Genomic DNA, 20,972 nt, shown 5'->3' on the forward strand with positions numbered 1-20,972 from the left:
ATTTGCCTTTGCACTCCTTCTAAGCAATGTCATTTTTGGAAACTTTGGCAAAGTGTAAAGTTTACAAAACGTAATCCACTCTGTTCATAAGAGATTCTACTCTTGGGAACAGAAAACTGTATTGAGATCAAATGTTTCATCGATGAGAAAATGTGCAGAATGTCGGCCAAAATCGATCTCATTCCATCTTCTCCCACTGCCGGCCACTGGGCTACCTCTCAATACCATATTTGGTATTGTAAAGAATGGTGCCTTAGGAGATGGCTGCTGTTTTACGATCGCGTAACCAGTTGTGCTATTGTGTATTTTTTTTGCGTTATTTGTAACTAATTTTATACATAATGTTTCTGCCACTGTGTCTTATGACTGGAAGGAGCTTCTAGATATCAGAACAGCGATTACTTACCCATACTGGATGAATACTTTTTCTTCAACGAGTCAGACGGGAATAATTTACTTCAGACGCCCGACAAGGCCCTCATCCCCGTCATTCGTAGGAGGAGGAGATGGAGGTATCGCGGACGAAGGTCCAGGTGCCTTGTTAGGATCTGTCGCCAAGAGGGCAATCTACCTTTACCATCAGTCCTATTAGCCAACGTACAATCAATCGATAATAAAATAGACAAACTATGATAATGTGTATCCTACCAACGGGACATTAAAAACTGTAATATCTTATGTTCCACTGAGTCGATGAACGATGACATGAATAACATATAGCTGTCGGGTTTTAAGCTTTTTCGGGCAGGATAGAACAGGGGCCTCTGGTAAGACAAGGGGTGACGGTCTATGTATATTTGTAAACAACAGCTGGTGCACGAAATCTAAGGAAGTCTCAAGGTTTTGCTCGCCTGAGGTAGAGTATCTCATGATAAGCTGTAGACCACACTATTTACCAAGAGATTTTTCATCTGTATTTTTTGTAGCTGTCTATATACCACCACAAACCGATGCTGGCACTAAGACCGCACTCAATGAGCTGTATACGTCCATAAGCAAACAGGAAAAAACTCTAGACCACCTTTACTCCACACACAGAGACACGTATAAAGCTCTCCCTCACCCTCCATTTTGCAAATCTGACCATAATTATATGAAAGCAGGAAGCACCAGTGACTCGGTCAATAAGGAAGTGCTCAGATGAAGCAGATGCTAAGCTACATGACTGTTTTGTTTTGCTAGCACAGACTGGAATATATTCCGGGATTCTTCCGATGGCATTGAGGAGTACACCACATCAGTCACTGGCTTCATCAATAAATGCATCGATGACGTGGTCCCCACAGTGACTGTACGTACATACCCCAACCAGAAGCCATGGATTACAGGCAACAGCCGCACTGAGCTAAAGGGTAGAGCTGCCTCTTAAAAAGGAGCTGGACTCTAACCCGGAAACTTATAAGAAATCCTGGTATGCCCTCAGACGACCCATCAAAAAGGCAAAGCGTCAATACAGGACTTAGATTGAATCGTACTACACCAGTTCTGACGCTCAGTGGATGTGACAGGGCTTCCAAACTATTACAGCCTACAAAGGGAAGCACAGCCGCGAGCTGCCCAGTGACACGATCCTACCAGACGAGCTAAATTACTTCTATGCTCGCTTCGAGTCAAGTAACACTGAAGCATGCATGAGAGCATCAGCTGTTCCGGATGACTGTGTGATCACGCTCTCCGTAGCCGATGTGAGTAAGACCTTTGAACAGGTCAACATTCCCAAGGCCGCAGGGCCAGACGGATTACCAGGACGTGTACTCCGAGCATGTGCTGACCAACTGGCAAATGTCTTCACTGACATTTTCATCCACAACTTCCGGCGCCGACTGAGATGGCCGCCTCGCTTCGCGTTCCCTAGGAAACTATGCAGTTTTTTGTTTTTTTACGTGTTATTTCTTACATTAGTACCCCAGGTCATCTTAGGTTTCATTACATACAGTCGAGAAGAACTACTGAATATAAGATCAGCGTCAACTCACCATCAGTACGACCAAGAATATGTTTTCCGCGACGCGGGATCCTGTGTTCTGCCTTACAAACAGGACAACGGAATGGATCGCATGCAGCGACCCAAGGAAACGACTCCGAAAAAGAGGGAAACGCGGCGGTGTTCTGGTCAGACTCCGGAAAAGGGCACATCGCGCACCACTTCCCAGTATTCTTCTTGCCAATGTCCAGTCTCTCGACAACAAGGTTGATGAAATCCGAGCAAGGGTGGCATTCCAGAGGACATCAGAGACTGCAACGTTCTCTGCTTTACGGAGACATGGCTTACTGGGAAAACGCTATCCAGGGCGGTGCAGCCAACGGGTTTCTCCACGCATCGCGCCGACAGAAACAAACATCTCTCTGGTAAGAAGAGTGGAGGGGCGTATGCCTCATGACTAACGGGACATGGTGTGATGAAGAAAACATACAGGAACTCAAATCCTTCTGTTCACCTGATTTAGAATTCCTCACAATCAAATGTAGACCGCATTATCTTCCAAGAGAATTCTCTTCGATTATAATCACAGCCGTATATATCCCCCAAGCAGACACATCGATGGCTCTGAACGAACTTTATTTAACTCTTTGCAAACTGGAAAACATTTATCCGGAGGCTGCATTCATTGTAGCTGGGGATTTTAACAAAGCCAATCTGAAAACAAGACTCCCTAAATTTTATCAGCATATCGATTGCGCAACCAGGGGTGGTAAAACCTTGGATCATTGTTACTCTAACTTCCGCGACGCATATAAGGCCCTGCCCCGCCCCCTTTCGGAAAAGCTGACCACGACTCCATTTTGCTGATCCCTGCCTACAGACAGAAATTAAAACAAGAGGCTCCCACGCTGAGGTCTGTCCAACGCTGGTCAGAACAAGCTGACTCTACACTCCAAGACTGCTTCCATCACGTGGACTGGGACATGTTTCGTATTGCGTCAGATGGGAATATTGACGAATACGCTGATTCGGTGTGCGAGTTCATTAGAACGTGCGTCGAAGATGTCGTTCCCATAGCAACGATAAAAACATTCCCTAACCAGAAACCGTGGATTGATGGCAGCATTCGCGTGAAACTGAAAGCGCGAACCACTGCTTTTAATCAGGGCAAGGTGTCTGGCAACATGACTGAATACAAACAGTGCAGCTATTCCCTCCGTAAGGCTATCAAACAAGCTAAGCGTCAGTACAGAGACAAAGTGGAATCTCAATTCAATGGCTCAGACACGAGAGGCATGTGGCAGGGTCTACAGTCAATCACGGACTACAAGATGAAATCCAGCCCAGTCACGGACCAGGATGTCTTGCTCCCAGGCAGACTAAATAACTTTTTTGCCCGCTTTGAGGACAATACAGTGCCACTGACACGGCCTGCAACGGAAACATGCAGTCTCTCCTTCACTGCAGCCGAGGTGATTAAGACATTTAAACGTGTTAACCCTCGCAAGGCTGCAGGCCCAGACGGCATCCCCAGCCGCGCCCTCCGAGCATGCGCAGACCAGCTGGCCGGTGTGTTTACGGACATATTCAATCAATCCCTATACCAGTCTGCTGTTCCCACATGCTTCAAGAGGGCCACCATTGTTCCTGTTCCCAAGAAAGCTAAGGTAACTGAGCTAAACGACTACCGCCCTGTAGCACTCACTTCTGTCATCATGAAGTGCTTTGAGAGACTAGTCAAGGACCATATCACCTCCACCCTACCTGACACCCTAGACCCACTCCAATTTGCTTACCGCCCAAATAGGTCCACAGACGATGCAATCTCAACCACACTGCACACTGCCCTAACCCACCTGGACAAGAGGAATACCTATGTGAGAATGCTGTTCATCGACTACAGCTCGGCATTCAACACCATAGTACCCTCCAAGCTCGTCATCAAGCTCGAGACCCTGGGTCTCGACCCGCCCTGTGCAACTGGGTACTGGACTTCCTGACGGGCCGCCCCCAGGTGGTGAGGGTAGGCAACAACATCTCCTCCCCGCTGATCCTCAACACGGGGGCCCCACAAGGGTGCGTTCTGAGCCCTCTCCTGTACTCCCTGTTCACCCACGACTGCGTGGCCACGCACGCCTCCAACTCAATCATCAAGTTTGCGGACGACACAACAGTGGTAGGCTTGATTACCAACAACGACGAGACGGCCTACAGGGAGGAGGTGAGGGCCCTTGGAGTGTGGTGTCAGGAAAATAACCTCACACTCAACGTCAACAAAACTAAGGAGATGATTGTGGACTTCAGGAAACAGCAGAGGGAACACCCCCCTATCCACATCGATGGAACAGTAGTGGAGAGGGTAGCTAGTTTTAAGTTCCTCGGCATACACATCACAGACAAACTGAATTGGTCCACTCACACTGACAGCGTCGTGAAGAAGGCGCAGCAGCGCCTATTCAACCTCAGGAGGCTGAAAAAATTCGGCTTGTCACCAAAAGCACTCACAAACTTCTACAGATGCACAATCGAGAGCATCCTGGCGGGCTGTATCACCGCCTGGTACGGCAACTGCTCCGCCCTCAACCGTAAGGCACTCCAGAGGGTAGTGAGGACTGCACAACGCATCACCGGGGGCAAACTACCTGCCCTCCAGGACACCTACACCACCCGTTGTTACAGGAAGGCCATAAAGATCATCAAGGACATCAACCACCCGAACCACTGCCTGTTCACCCCGCTATCATCCAGAAGGCGAGGTCAGTACAGGTGCATCAAAGCTGGGACCGAGAGACTGAAAAACAGCTTCTATCTCAAGGCCATCAGACTGTTAAATAGCCACCACTAACATTGAGTGGCTGCTGCCAACACACTGTCATTGACACTGACCCAACTCCAGCCATTTTAATAATGGGAATTGATGGAAATGATGTAAATATATCACTAGCCACTTTAAACAATGCTACCTTATATAATGTTACTTACCCTACATTATTCATCTCATATGCATATGTATATACTGTACTCTACAACATCGACTGCATCCTTATGTAACACATGTATCACTAGCCACTTTAACTATGCCACTTTGTTTACTTTGTCTACACACTCATCTCATATGTATATACTGTACTCGATACCATCTACTGTATGCTGCTCTGTACCATCACTCATTCATATATCCTTATGTACATGTTCCTTATCCCCTTACACTGTGTATAAGACAGTAGTTTTTTTTGGAATTGTTAGTTAGATTACTTGTTGGTTATCACTGCATTGTCGGAACTAGAAGCACAAGCATTTCGCTACACTCGCATTAACATCTGCTAACCATGTGTATGTGACAAATAAAATTTGATTTGATTTGATTTGATTTGAGCCTTTAATACCAACATGTTTCAAGCAGATCACCATTGTCCCTGTGCCCAAGAACACTAAGGTAACCTGCCTAAATGACTACCGACCCGTAGCACTCACGTCTGTAGCCATGAAGTGCTTTGAAAGGCTGGTTATGGCTCACATCAACACCATTATCCCAGAAACCCTAGACCCGCTCCGATTTGCATACTGCCCCAATAGATCCAACACTCAACACTGCCCTTTCCCACCTGGACAAAAGGAACACCTATCTGAGAATGCTATTCATTGACTACAGCTCAGTGTTAATCACCATAGTGCCCTCAAAGCTCATCACTAAGCTAAGGACCATGGGACTAAACGCCTCCCTCTGCAACTGGATCCTGATCTTGCTGACGAGCTGTCCCCAGGTGGTAAGGGTAACAACACATCCGACATGCAACACGGGGCCCCTCAGGGGTGAGTGCTCATTCCCCTCCTGTCCTGTTCATTCAGAGCTTCAAGTTCCTTGGTGTCCACATCACCAACAAGCTTTAATGGTCCAAACACAGTAAGACAGTCGTAAAGAGGGCACAACAAAGCTTAATCCCCCTCAGGAGACTGAAAAGATTTGGCATGGGTCCTCAGATCCTCAAAAGGTTCTACAGCTGTACCATTGAGAGCATCCTGACTGGTTGCATCACTGCCTGGTATGGCAACTGTTCGGCCTCCGACCGCAAGGCACTACAGAGGGTAGTGCTTACGGCCCAGTATATCACTGGGTCCAATCTTCTTGCCATCCAGGACCTCTACACCAGGTGGTGTCAAAGGAAGGCCCTTAAAATTATCAAAGACTCCAGCCACCCTCGTCATAGACTGTTCTCTCTGCTACCGCACGGCAAGCGGTACCGGAGCACCAAGTCTAGGTCATAAAGGCTTCTTACCAGCTTCTACCCCCAAGCCATAAGACAGCTGATCAAATGGCTACCCAGACCCCTCTTTTACACTGCTGCTACTCTCTGTTTATTATCTATTCATTGTCACTTTAGCTCTACCTACGTATACATATTACCTCGACTAACCGGTGCCGCCACACATTGACTCTGTACCGGTACACCCTGTATATAGCCTCGTTGTTGTTATTTTACTGCTGCTGTTTAATTATTTGTTAATTTTACTTCTATTTTTTACCTAACACTTTTTTTCTTAATGTAAAGCACTGTTGGTTAAGGGCCTGTTATATTTGGCACATGACAAATAACATTTGATTAGATTTTGAAATTCAGCTGTTCATTTGTTTTCTACATGTGAATGTACATTTTGAAATCATGATGTCATGTGGATATTAGACATTTTAATATTTCAGTGATTTAGATAATGTGAAAGTCTCATAGCATTTCTCAATCATTCTAAATACAAAAGTCATACGTATTTTCAATAATCAATTGCACCGAGTTAGGTTTGATACTGTGTGGCCTTTTATCTGTCCTGTATAAAGACCGTAAAAAGTCCAGGATGACCCAGTTTCAGCCCACCTGTTTAATCCAACTATAGTGGTCTACTTTAAACTCTAGCATCGTAGGCTATTTGTGCCATATGCCAATGGTAAGGCTTAATAGTTATTGACATAAAAAGCTACGTCTGTCAGGGTAGTGATGCAATATCACAGTCCATTCAGTGATGGAAGCAAGTAGTAGTACCCCTTCATTTGATTAATTAATGGTTGTTGTGTAACCAAATAAGTAGCTGAACACACTTCATACGAGCAAAAAGGCCGTGCACATGATGCATGTTGCATAAATTGGAAACTGCAGCAGCAGATTACCTCGGTTGATAGCCTAGTACGAATTAATTGCTAATCGGAACGAGGAAACTCGGACATTCCCGATTTACTAACGTTTATTGAACGCGCCGTGTTCAATAAATTAGCAAATCGTTAATATCCGAGTTTCCTAGTTCGATTAGCACGTGAACAAATATATAGTGTATGGCCGTTTTCGAGAGCATCAAAACCACGGCAGGCAACAGCCGACTGACTGATCTACAAATCATCTTGAATCGTAAATAAAAAAATAATTACCCATTGTAGATCAGTCAGTCACAATTTACCCATGATACATTTCGTGTTTGAGCCTCTCGAATACGGCCAATGTCGTCCATAATTTTACGCGATGACATTAGGGGGCTACGTTTCTATGGCAATGAGGGGATTCGATTATCTGGCCCGGGTTACCCAGGTTGGAGGAGTTTGTTCGGGTGAAAAGTGATTACATTCGTTTTGGAACCAGCCAGGTAACCCCCTCAAAACTCACAGCGATATCGGCTCACAGGTGAGGTAGCCTAGGCTAGATTATGCACGTGGTGTAATGTACAATTCTGTGTTTTCACACGCTAAAGTTATTGCTTTTGATAAAAACGCGTTATCTGCCTTCCCAATGAAAACTAGTTTGAACATTTGAAAATATATTTGATGGAAAATAGATGTATATTTTTGGACGATGCGCCATGCTGCTTTATTGACAACATGATTAGGCTAATATTCGATTTGAGAACGTCGCTCCTCCCTCATTGAAACGGAATATTACTTGCGGTGCTGGGTGCCTCCCCCCCAACTGTGGCGAATCCGGATACAACGCGCTTGATTTAGTCACACCCTTTATCTCCTTTTAAGGTGCGACGAAGGCTGATGATGTAAATTGTGAGGTGTGTGTGGGTTGGAAAATGAAAACCAGCACAGAGAACACTTCGATGTCTTGCCCACAGAAATTGTGCCAGTTACATAACACTATTGCATGGTAGGAAGAGCAGTGTAAAAGCCGTTTTGTATTTCACGGATGCGCCTTTCATATTGGAATCGTCCCCTCGTTACTGCTTTACATGAGGTAAGTTCATGCATGACTTTTCGTCACTTACAGCAAGTTCAAGCGTAACCTACATTTAGTGGAGTGAGTGACATCTGGCTACGCATAATCGAACGTTGAAGTTCCACTGATATGTCCGTGAATAATAGTCAACCGGTATGTTGCGTATACATGTTTAGTAGCCTAGGCCTGCCTATTGTTTTATGTTTCTCTCTTGAGCCTATAATGGTTTTATATTCGTGCATTTGTCCGAAAGGAACTTCCAGGTGATTTCGTTATTACTATAAGATTACCTAACATGACAGGCTACTAGACCAAGTGATGTATATATTATATATTTTTTTCATCCAATATTTAGGAATGATAAAAGACTGCACGTTTTAGAGGTGTTGATTGTTGAATAGCCTGTAGCCTACTTTGAAATACAGTATGTGCTATCCTATGTTATCTGAGACAGACCATGGTCCAGGGAATTATAGTTTTGGTCCTATATCAAGTTCCTTTATTCTGAAAGGATGACAGTGAGCACACAGTCAGCAGAGCAGGCCTAACACAAATCAAAGTTATGTAGGTTAATCACTAAAATAGAAATATGCTCTTATGTAACTCATGACTCAAGAAGAAGCATGAGCCGATTGCAGTGACGTCATGCCCCAGATTTATTTATTAAAAGGAAAACTATCTAACCCTTGCTGCGCAGCAACGAAAGCTGTTCGACCTTATGTAGGGCTTTGATTGCGTGGTATGATTGATGATGATAATTGGGCCTCTCCTCAATTTCTTGAATATCAGACTATCTGAAATAGTTCAAATAAGGCAACCTTAGGAAACTATGTTCTACATTTTGCTATAAGAAAAATTAAAGTAGGCTACAATAGAGCAGAGCAGAATATGATATAATACTTTATTATCCCCTGAGGATGTTATTTTGTACAGGTTATACTACACAATCAACTCAGCAGGAGGTACAGTTACAGTCACATAGGCCTACATAGGACAGACAGTGTCACACAATACAAAGCAGAGGTAACAGTACATCAGACAAAAATATGTTCTTCAGATCATTTCAGTCATTGTTTGTAAAATAAAACTAGTAAAATGTATTTTTGTGACTAGTATATGGGAGTCTTCTTATGAGTCAATCAAAGACATGCATCATGCCCTTCCTTCAAAAAATTAATATTCAAACCATTTGAAACATTGGCCTAATTCAGTCTAGATATGGATAGTAGTCCTTCAGTCAAACCACATTAAATTGTTGATTGCAAAAGATTTGTTGTCATCGTTTCATTACTGCAACACACTGCAATGATGTGAACCATTATTTTAAAGTCATTACATATTCAAGTTTCCATTTCCCTTGATTATGTTGCCTCTAAGCTGCTCGCTGGTACAGGACTGCCGCACAGAATAAATATCAGGCCACACAGAGAAGCAGAAGATTGAACTTCAACTTTCTAGTTTTCCCCTTTAGTTAACGTTATCAACGTTTCCCTCCACTGGGGGAATTGCCAATATTAGCCACTTTCACTGCAACATACCGAAACAAAACAAACTATGCAAGACTTAGTATGCAAAACTAACAATGCAAGAGATTTTCTTGTACAGTAGACAGAACACACCGGAGTAAAATTCCACTGCAGTGACAGGCACAACTCAGAACGTACTCTACAGACCAGTGTGGCAAAACCAATCAGAGCTTCAGTATCTCTTTATGCAAATAGACTATTGCCATATCTGGATCTGTGCCATTTAGTTTGAACTGGACTGTGTTTACAGCATGAGTGGTCACGAGTAGATGTGCATTGCATGTAGACACGTGTGCACATTTGTTCATATTCTTTGCTAGTAAGTGAGCTATTAACCAGTTATAGCTAATTTCTAGTCAGCAATGCGGGAGTGTTTGTTTCCTACAAGAGCACAAAGCGTGTACATTTTTAGCCGTTCTTAAAAACGTGAGTCAGGTAAAGATAATTCTTTCTGTCTTATAAGGGGCGGTGTTGTATTTTGAGACAGGCTTGACTAAGCTAAGTAGCCAATAGGCAGAGGGTAGCATAATTTGTCTGATTCTCTGTAATAATGGTATGGGAATAATAATTAACTTTATTTTGTAAAGTGTTTTCTTGCATCAAACAACACATTTTCAGTCAACTTCTTGTCTGAAGGACAAGTGGGTAAACAGGTTAATGTCAAACCCTGCATATTCTTTCCAAAATTTCACAGAATGTAGGCCTACATTTAACACCACACATTGGCTGCTACTGTAGGCTGAATGATAAACAACTACAGTGCCTTGCGAAAGTATTCGGCCCCCTTGAACTTTGCGACCTTTTGCCACATTTCAGGCTTCAAACATAAAAATATAAAACTGTATTTTTTTGTGAAGAATCAACAACAAGTGGGACACAATCATGAAGTGGAACGACATTTATTGGATATTTCAAACTTTTTTAACAAATCAAAAACTGAACAATTGGGCGTGCAATATTATTCAGCCCCCTTAAGTTAATACTTTGTAGCGCCACCTTTTGCTGCGATTACAGCTGTAAGTCGCTTGGGGTATGTCTCTTATCAGTTTTGCACATCGAGAGACTGAAGTTTTTTCCCATTCCTCCTTGCAAAACAGCTCGAGCTCAGTGAGGTTGGATGGAGAGCTTTTGTGAACAGCAGTTTTCAGTTCTTTCCACAGATTCTCGATTGGATTCAGGTCTGGACTTTGACTTGGCCATTCTAACACCTGGATATGTTTATTTTTGAAACATTCCATTGTAGATATTGCTTTATTTTTTGGATCATTGTCTTGTTGGAAGACAAATCTCCGTCCCAGTCTCAGGTCTTTTGCAGACTCCATCAGGTTTTCTTCCAGAAAGGTCCTATATTTGGCTCCATCCATCTTCCCATCAATTTTAACCATCTTCCCTGTCCCTGCTGAAGAAAAGCAGGCCCAAACCATGATGCTGCCACCACCATGTTTGACAGTGGGGATGGTGTGTTCAGGGTTATGAGCTGTGTTGCTTTAATGCCAAACATAACGTTTTGCATTGTTGCCAAAAGTTCAATTTTGGTTTCATCTGACCAGAGCACCTTCTTCCACATGTTTGGTGTGTCTCCCAGGTGGCTTGTGGCAAACTTTAAACAACACTTTTTATGGATATCTTTAAGAAATGGCTTTCTTCTTGCCACTCTTACATAAAGGCCAGATTTGTGCAATATACGACTGATTGTTGTCCTATGGACAGAGTCTCCCACCTCAGCTGTAGATCTCTGCAGTTCATCCAGAGTGATCATGGGCCTCTTGGCTGCATCTCTGATCAGTCTTCTCCTTGTATGAGCTGAAAGTTTATAGGGACGGCCAGGTCTTGGTAGATTTGCAGTGGTCTGATACTCCTTCCATTTCAATATTATCACTTGCACAGTGCTCCTTGGGATGTTTAAAGCTTGGGAAATCTTTTTGTATCCAAATCCGGCTTTAAACTTCTTCACAACAGTATCTCGGACCTGCCTGGTGTGTTCCTTGTTCTTCATGATGCTCTCTGCGCTTTTAACGGACCTCTGAGACTATCACAGTGCAGGTGCATTTATACGGAGACTTGATTACATACAGGTGGATTGTATTTATCATCATTAGTCATTTAGGTCAACATTGGATCATTCAGAGATCCTCACTGAACTTCTGGAGAGAGTTTGCTGCACTGAAAGTAAAGGGGCTGAATAATTTTGCACGCCCAATTGTTCAGTTTTTGATTTGTTAAAAAAGTTCGAAATATCCAATAAATGTCATTCCACTTCATGATTGTGTCCCACTTGTTGTTGATTCTTCACAAAAAGATACAGTTTTATATCTTTATGTTTGAAGCCTGAAATGTGGCAAAAGGTCGCAAAGTTCAAGGGGGCCGAATACTTTCGCAAGGCACTGTATTTCAATGTTAAAATGTTATGGGGTGCATTTTCTCCATTGTTTTTGATGGTAGACCACTCTGATAGGCCTACATTATGATCAAATAGCCACAGCAGCCTACTTGGCCACTGTTATAACTGTACTGTAACTTAAAGCAGATAGAGCCTCAGTATTCACAGTAAACGTGCCAGAAGTTGCACAGAATTGTCACAACGTTCAAGTTTGTGCTCTGCAGACCAGACATTTGCTCAGCGGCAAAAAATGTTTTGACGGAAAATTGATTGTTAGCCTATGTTTTACTCATGTTAATCCGGTCTGTGATGTGGGTGGTTCCATGTGGTCAGGCTTGTGGAAGCCACACTGAGGTGAGTTGAAGTAATGGTGGTGAGGTAAGAGTGTTTTACTGAACCAATCTGCTTGAGCTAGACTTTTAACGCAAGAGATATGCTGTCTGCCCTCAACTGGCTCCCATCTCCTTTTCCTCACTCATCTGCACATTTCTATCTACCGGTATCTGTTTCTCTCTGTATTTCATGCTCTTTCCATCCAATTCCTTTATTTTTATGGATACCACTGCCCTTTCACTCTGACTGTTTGGCTCAACTATGAGGTCTTCCTAGCAAAGCTGTGTCATGGCAGTAGTATAGAGGGTCAGTTCAAGCCCTGGTTATAAAGGTTGAAAATAAACAACAAGCCTTCACTTCAGTTTATAGCTAAAGTAGATGCAGCAAGTTCTGTGGTGATGCTATAAATTTTGCTTTCACATACCTCATTGACATCCTTTTATTTTATTGGAAGTGCGTTCAGATAGGAAGTGGGGTCTCTGACCCCTCCTTATGATGTAGAGGGTTTTCACATCTCTTTGCCTGAAAAAATGCCAATTTTTGACATTACATTTACATTTAAGTCATTTAGCAGACGCTCTTATCCAGAGCGACTTACAAATTGGTGCATTCACCTTATGACATCCAGTGGAACAGTCACTTTACAGCACCCCATACATACATGCCCATTGTAGAGTGCTCAGAAAGTGACTTTTTGGACCTGAATGCTAAAACATTCAAGAGATGAAGGTCCTCAAAGTAGATATATTTTGCATACCCCACCATACCGTGAGACAACCATGTCTTCATCACTGGAAAATATATATGGTTGATGTCATTTAGAAACGTACAAACAGGGTTGTCAAGCTATTTGATCATTTATTTTAAAGAAAATAAACATGGTCAATTATCATTGACATGGTCAATTATCTAAAATACATTTTTTTCAAGAAATTAACAAATAGTTTAACAACCCTATTGGTAAGCTTTTAAATTATATCAAACTGAACCGTTTACCTGTTCCTGTGATGAAGACATAGATGTCTCATGGTATGGTAGGGTATTCAAATGTGTCAACTCTGAGCACCTTTATCTCCTGAATGTTTTGGCATTCAGGTAAAAAAGTCCCTTACTGACCACTTCTTCCATGGGCAAACATGTATGGAAAGTTTTGTTCAAATTAAAAGGAAGCTGTCAAATAGTGATTGAATTCAAATGGATTTACCCTGCTCTGTGAATGTTAGGTAACTGATGACATGTACGCCTCTGATGTTACAGAGCCTGCTGGAGGGAAAGTAGGTTACTGGGCCATGTCCTGCAAGCTTAGACTGAACACTAGTCAGAATATTGCTGGAGCTGCATTATGTGACTGGCCATCCACAAATGGAGCAGGTCCATGCAATAGGAAAGGCATCTTTGCTTGTGTTCTGTCCCTTTAAGAAAGACAGTCGGCTCTCCTCAAAGCTTCCTTGAAGGTTCAACTCATGTTGATTCATTTCAACTGCACACAATATAGATGAAACATGACTACAGGTTTATTTTTTAGGGGTCTGGAGATGAGTTTAGCCTTGAGCAGCGAGGATCACACCGCACCATTTTCTATTTCCATGATTTACCTGAGAATGCTTCTTTATGTACTCTCAATGAAACTGAGAGTGTCTGTATCGCAAAAGTTTTTTTGTTCAACTGCTATTGTGTTATTAGGTGTTTTTGTTAAAGAGAAACAACAAGCTTACCAGTGTGCTGTAGTTTTTCTTTTTAAAGGCAGTTTTATATCAAAGAAAATGTTCATTTTGTGAATTGACCTGTTAGCACTGTGAAACACAGTTGAACTCCTCTGTCAAGGTGCATTCTGAGAAATCAGTGAGGATGTAGCCTACTGCATGTGAATATAAAGCTCTCTGTCTCTCGTTCTGTATGCCAATATTCTATTCACTGACTCAGACTCTGACCTCTGCGTTTTGGGTCACAAGGTCTCTACTTAAGGTTCAGCAGCTAGGCGCCAGATATCTAAACCATCTTACTGTGACCTACATCAGTGGCTCTGATTAGGCAGTGCATTCTACTCGGCAGCAAGGACAGAATCTAATCAAACCTCTACTGCTTTGCAGAGAAGTAGCAGATCTCCAAGTGTAAGGTTATGAAACACATTCAGAGAATGATTCAGAATGGATTCAGACTTGATTCAATCAGAAAGACACAGGTTAGACAAAGACTGTGCCCTGACTCTTTATGTCATGGACAGGTCAGGGAGAAATCCCAGTCTGAGAGGCAATCCGAAGAAAAGGATCGAACTCCAAAGATGCGATGGTTTGATTTGGAGGTGCCTGTTATCTATCCTCAACTGTCTGTCAGTTTGTATGGGAACAGGGGGTTTGGAAGATAAGATGGAGCCAGGGTTAGCCTGGTTTCACAGGCCAGTAGAAGTCAATGGTTAGTGATTTGGGCTACATTTAAATCTCTAGTAACTGATATAAAAATAATAAAGGCAGTCACCCTGGCAGTGCACAACTGTTATACAGCAAGCATCTATTTGCTGGCCCCTTCTTCCGTTGTGTTGTGTCACCTTGTGTTTGTGCCATGTTTTTTGGGACACCAAAAATGTCATGTCACATGAGTGTCAGCTGCACTGTGCCACATTAAATATCAACATAATAATGCCTCCCATCACCAACATCATGCATTTGATGGTTATTTTCCTGTCTCTTATGTCCTCAGGCAGTGACTGATAATACAGTGATCAAATACTTGTTTCCTGGGAAGTCGTTGTTATAGCAAAGAGGATATTTATCTCATTAATTTTTTGAAGGGGATCCCTAAGCCCTTCTTTTGGAACATAATTGGAATGGATGTAAGAGCAGTAATTAACACTTAACTACTGTAATGAAGTGACAGTCAAGTGTAATGCATCTGCCAACAGGATTAGATTATGACTGACTCGTAACCAGTCGTACAAATTATATTCTAGTGATTTTGGTGTCCTCTGCTGGGATAGGTTGAGGATACAACTATTGATCAGTTAAATAATTAGGTCAGTGTTAACACATCTGGAATTACATGATTTATTTATCATTCCTATCGGTCATTTTTTGAAAATGAAGTATAACAAAGATGAGATCAAGTTCTGCCAATAACCCCAGTTGAATAGGCCTGACAGGCATGACACGGCACAATTGGATCATGCTATGGATTACATTTGACATTTGAGTAATTTAGAACAACTCACAGCAACAATTACGGTTATGTACCTTGCTCAAGGGCACATCAACAGATTATTCACCTAGGTGGCTTGGGGACTCGAACCAGCAAACTTTCGGTTACTATCCCAACACTCTTAACTGCTAGGCTACCTGCCTAGTACAGCTTAGTGCTTGTCATATAAGCAAAAAATTGGCATTTCTGTTATCAGATAACCCATATTAATTTAACAGATTCAACCTATGTTGGAAATACAGATATGCAAATCTAGAGGTAGAAAGGCCTGACATGATAACCTAAATATGTCAGGTAGCTTGTGGTTCAGTATGTCATTAGGCACAGAATCCTGGTGATCCTGTGTGCTGTAGTAGTACTGTAGTATTCCTTGGTGTACTTGGTGGTGGCTTCATATGCCCAGTGGAACTATGTTGCACATGACTCTTGAGAGTATGTCTGGTATTCATGTCACCCTCTTTAACCTTCTAACTGTGACAGACAAAATGTTCAGCTCGGATTATACAACTGCCAGTACAGACGTCATTAGCCTCTCTGCTGATGTCGCTCATCTCTGGGCCACAGCACACTGTCTTTGTACTTACTAGCTACAGGCAGAGACCTACTAGGGGCATGATTAAAGACACTAAATTGCTTTTTCCTTTTATGTTCCTTTCTTCCAGTTGTTCAAATGATATGCATGTGTTGTGTGTCATGTAGCTTCAGTGGATCCATTGATATTAGTTAGCAGAAAAGGCACGCATACTTATTCCCAAAGGCATGCGTATTTACTGCATGTGAAACATTTACTAAGATAACATTTCCAAGGGTTTTTCCCCTGCAGTGTTCATTTCTACCATTCAAACATTACTACAAAATCTATGCGCTAAAAAACATTAGCTCTGTCACGCCTTGGTCATTGTATTTTGTGTTTTTGTTATATGTTTGGGTAGGCCAGGGTGTGATATGGGTTTATATGTTGTATTCGTATTGGGGTTTGTATTATTTGGGATCGCGGCTGATTAGGGGTGTGGTATAGGCTTGGCTGCCTGAGGCGATTCTCAATTAGAGTCAGGTGCTTATCATTGTCTCCAATTGGGAACCGTATTTAGGCAGCCTCAGTTTCGCTTTGTATTTTGTGGGTGTTTGTACCTGTCTCTGTGTAGTAGTCACCAGATAGGCTGTAATTAGTTTCACGTTCCGTTCTGTTGTTTTTTATTTAGATTCAGTTATTTTCATGTACCGCGTTTTCATTCATTAAAGGCATGAGTAACCTACACGCTGCATTTCGGTCCTACTCTCTTCATTCAACAGATGAACGCCGTTACAAGCTCACATGGGCTAGTTGATCTGGACATTTCTGACAAGTTATAAATAGCTCTCTTAGGTATGCAATGACTGACATGACAAGTGGAAAACTGATAAAACTGATAATTCACTACCAATTTTGAAATTGCACCTTGCATTCTACTATTACAACTTTCAAGAATATTGCAAGTTGCCCCCCCGATCCCAAGCCCCACAGTTGGGAACCACTGGCCTAGATGACCTGGAATCCCCAGACAGATGGTGATCAGTGCAGCTGGTTCACGGTATCATAGAATAGACCTCTCACATAATGAGTCTAGTTAACTGAGAGGTGAACATACTTCAATCTGGGTCTATTTTAATCCCCAACCGTGTGCCAGACAGGGATGCCTTGTAGGGGGTCTATTCTTATGGCTGGTTGTAATAATCCTGGCTTTATCTGAGTCACCCAAGGCAAAAGGTCACAGTCAAGGATTTGATGTGGCTACAGTGGTGCTCTCAGAGGAAGACCGTTTAGTTTCAAAATATGAGCAGCCCCAGCCCTTGTGTGAATGACCTAGATGTTATCGTACCATTTCTACTGATCTGCGTGCCAGTTAGAATTTTCATTTACAAATTTTCATGGAAGAGTTTAATTTATAATAGTCTTCATATCTCTAAATCAATCTTATGTGGTTAATCAAAATTCTATCTAAATGAAAATGCTACAAATCTAAAAGTAATTTTCTTGCCATTGCCAATATGTAAAAATAGCCTACATAAAGCACCCCCCCCCCAAAAAAAATATGTCCGCTAAATATCCTGATAAAAACAAATATCCTATAAATCACATTGGCTCTGCATGGACTGTCTGCTGTAAGGAACTTGAAACAATGTATCAACTATTATCTTGGTCTAGCCAGTTTCCAGACAGACAAACACAGCTGTAGGCTATTTGCTCAAGGGATAAGAAGTAATCAGGTAGGTCTTTTTTTATGACTTTTCCACCAAATCAGAGCATTACATTTTTTTCCCCCTTTCATGTTGTGGTTATCGAAAGGGAGAGAGCTGGAAAGATTTTTCAAAAAGGCTACATTGTGGAGCTATTGTCATTCTCTATGGATGTAAAAACTGACTTTGTTTGAGGCGAAGAAAACATTACATTGAGAAGCTCCACAGTGATGGTGAGTTAAGACAATCAGAAATAGTATCAGATCCCCAAATGGGCACATTTATAAGCTTACATTTGCTCACAGGCCAAGTAGCCTAGGCCTACTTCTATGCGTAGCCAGGTGAGTGTCCTTACTCAAGATTGACAGAAGCGCTCCAAACTAAAGACAATAAATAAATTGACTACACATACATGGAATTAAATAAACCCCCCAAAATTCTCACAAGTGTAGCCTAGGTTGTGCACTCTGCAAACAACGTGTCCAATCCTCAAGATTGACGACGGTAAGACTAATAATACTATATCGAATGCTTTAATAGAAATTACCTTAACCAAACAAACATTGTAGATGAGAAATGATGGTAATTAATGGTAAATGTACTACTGGTGAAACTGGTGTGCCATCCCCGTGGCTTCCGCAATGGATTAGTCAACTTAGACAGGTGTATATCAGACAGGTGTCTGACAGGTGTCAACAACAAAAAATCTTTGTCGACTAACCAACAGCCTATCTACTAAACAATTGACCAGTCGAGGAAATGGGGTCAGCCCTAGTATAAGGAGCTGTGTTAAAGAGAGACTGCTCCTTAAAAGCAACTTCTTGTTTTGACAATGTCCTATGTCAGAAACATTTATTCTAGTATCAGAATTTACTATACAGTGTAGGATTTGTAGTTAGGATAATTTTGGTGATAAAGTATGTAACGGAATGAAGGGTACCATAACAGTTTTCTGTGGTTTGGGTTTATTTGAATCCTGCCTACATCTGACAGCACCGAAGTAACCATCAATTTGGAGCATAATTTGGTTTGACATCCGATATCCCTATGTGGCTATTTGGGGACCATAAGTAAATTACACAATGTACATAAGACACTATGTTAAAAAGGTCAATAGCTCTGAATTTCAATGACTAAAAACTTCAATGACTAGAAATTCATAAACAAATACTGAAAGCATTTAATGAGACAACTAAAAGATGTGCAACATTAAAATATTGTCCCATTTACATTGTGTAATTTATGGAGGGTTCCGAACTATACCTAGAGTAAGGCTACCCAAAGTCAAACCAACTTTGCCATGGTCGCACACCAGCCGGCTGAAGCTAACTGGCTAAATAATTTGTCTAACTCTCCCTACCTGCGAACACACATGACACCAACAACAAACCACAACCCTGAAACCATGTCACGTTTGAATTCAGTCAGGGCCACTAGCATTTCTTAATCAACCAGAGGAAGTGGCGATGTCAGAGGAAGGCCCTATAAACTGTCAGCAACTCCAGCCACCCAAGTCATAGACTGTTCTCTCTGCTACCTCACAGAATAGCTTCTACCCCCAAGCCATAAGACTGCTGAACAGGTAATCAAATTGCTACTCAGACAATTTACATTGACCACCTTTATTATTTATTAATTTATCTTAATAGTTTTGCACTGACTTTCTTACACTGGCTCTGTGCACACTCACTAGACTACCCACATCCTCACACATACTACACTGACACACACACACACATACACGCACTACATATGCTCACACACACAAAACACACACACACATGCATATTGACGCCACACACACTTTACACACGCTGCTGCTGCTACTCTGTTTATTATATATCCTGGTTGACAAGTCACTTTTACCCCTACCCACATGTAAAGACTGTATTATCTCAATGACCTCAACTACCTCGTACCCTGCCTCGGTTTTTCGGATGACTGCCTTGCCTGGTTCACCAATTACTTTGCAGACAGAGTTCAGTGTGTCAAATCGGAGGGCATGCTGTCCGGTCCTCTGGCAGTCTCTATGGGGGTGCCACAGGGTTCAATTCTCGGGACGACTCTTTTCTCTGTATATATCAATGATGTTGCTCTTGCTGCGGGCGATTCCCTGATCCACCTCTACGCAGACGACACCATTCTGTATACTTCTGGTCCTTCCTTGGACACTGTGCTATCTAACCTCCAAACGAGCTTCAATGCCATACAACACTCTTTCCGTGGCCTCCAAGTGCTCTTAAACGCTAGTAAAACCAAATGCATGCTTTTCAACCGATCGCTGCCTGCACCCGCATGCCCGACTAGCATCACCACCCTGGATGGTTCCGACCTTGAATATGTGGACACCTATAAGTACCTAGGTGTCTGGCTAGACTGCAAACTCTCCTTCCAGACCCATATCAAACATCTCCAATTGAAAATCAAATCAAGAGTCGGCTTTCTATTCCGCAACAAAGCCTCCTTCACTCACGCTGCCAAGCTTACCCTAGTAAAACTGACTATCCTACCGATCCTCGACTTCGGCGATGTCATCTACAAAATTGCTTCCAACACTCTACTCAGCAAACTGGATGCAGTTTATCACAGTGCCATCCGTTTTGTCACTAAAGCACCTTATACTACCCACCACTGCGACTTGTATGCTCTAGTCGGCTGGCCCTCGCTACATATTCGTCGCCAGACCCACTGGCTCCAGGTCATCTACAAGGCCATGCTAGGTAAAGCTCCGCCTTATCTCAGTTCACTGGTCACGATGGCAACACCCATCCGTAGCACGCGCTCCAGCAGGTGTATCTCACTGATCATCCCTAAAGCCAACACCTAATTTGGCTGCCTTTCGTTCCAGTACTCTGCTGCCTGTGACTGGAACGAATTGCAAAAATCGCTGAAGTTGGAGACTTTTATCTCCCTCACCAACTTCAAACATCAGCTATCTGAGCAGCTAACCGATCGCTGCAGCTGTACATAATCTATTGGTAAATAGCCCACCCATTTTCACCTACCTCATCCCCACAGTTTTTATTTATTTACTTTTCTGCTCTTTTGCACACCAATATCTCTACCTGTACATGATCTTCTGATCATTTATCACTCCAGTGTTAATCTACAATATTGTAATTATTCGCCTACCTCCTCATGCCTTTTGCACACATTGTATATAGACTCCCCTTTTTTTCTACTGTGTAATTGACTTGTTAATT

General features: G+C 42.4%; 1 protein-coding gene across 3 annotated transcripts in view; it reads left to right on the forward strand.

Moving 5' to 3' along the window:
• Positions 1-7,470: 7,470 nt before the first annotated feature.
• LOC124008702 (neuronal PAS domain-containing protein 2-like) overlaps positions 7,471-20,972 on the forward strand; it is a 78,833-nt gene continuing 65,331 nt past the window's right edge. For 2 of the 3 annotated variants that reach the window (XM_046320212.1, XM_046320234.1), the window contains exon 1: positions 7,890-8,139. The gene's annotated coding sequence lies outside the window, so the exon portion shown is untranslated. Of the gene's footprint in view, positions 7,588-7,889; positions 8,140-20,972 lie in introns of those variants that run through there. The other variant, XM_046320219.1, reaches the window with a different exon arrangement.

This window comes from Oncorhynchus gorbuscha, linkage group LG02, assembly GCF_021184085.1.
Source record: "Oncorhynchus gorbuscha isolate QuinsamMale2020 ecotype Even-year linkage group LG02, OgorEven_v1.0, whole genome shotgun sequence".
In the NCBI taxonomy this organism is placed as follows: Eukaryota; Metazoa; Chordata; class Actinopteri; order Salmoniformes; family Salmonidae; genus Oncorhynchus; species Oncorhynchus gorbuscha.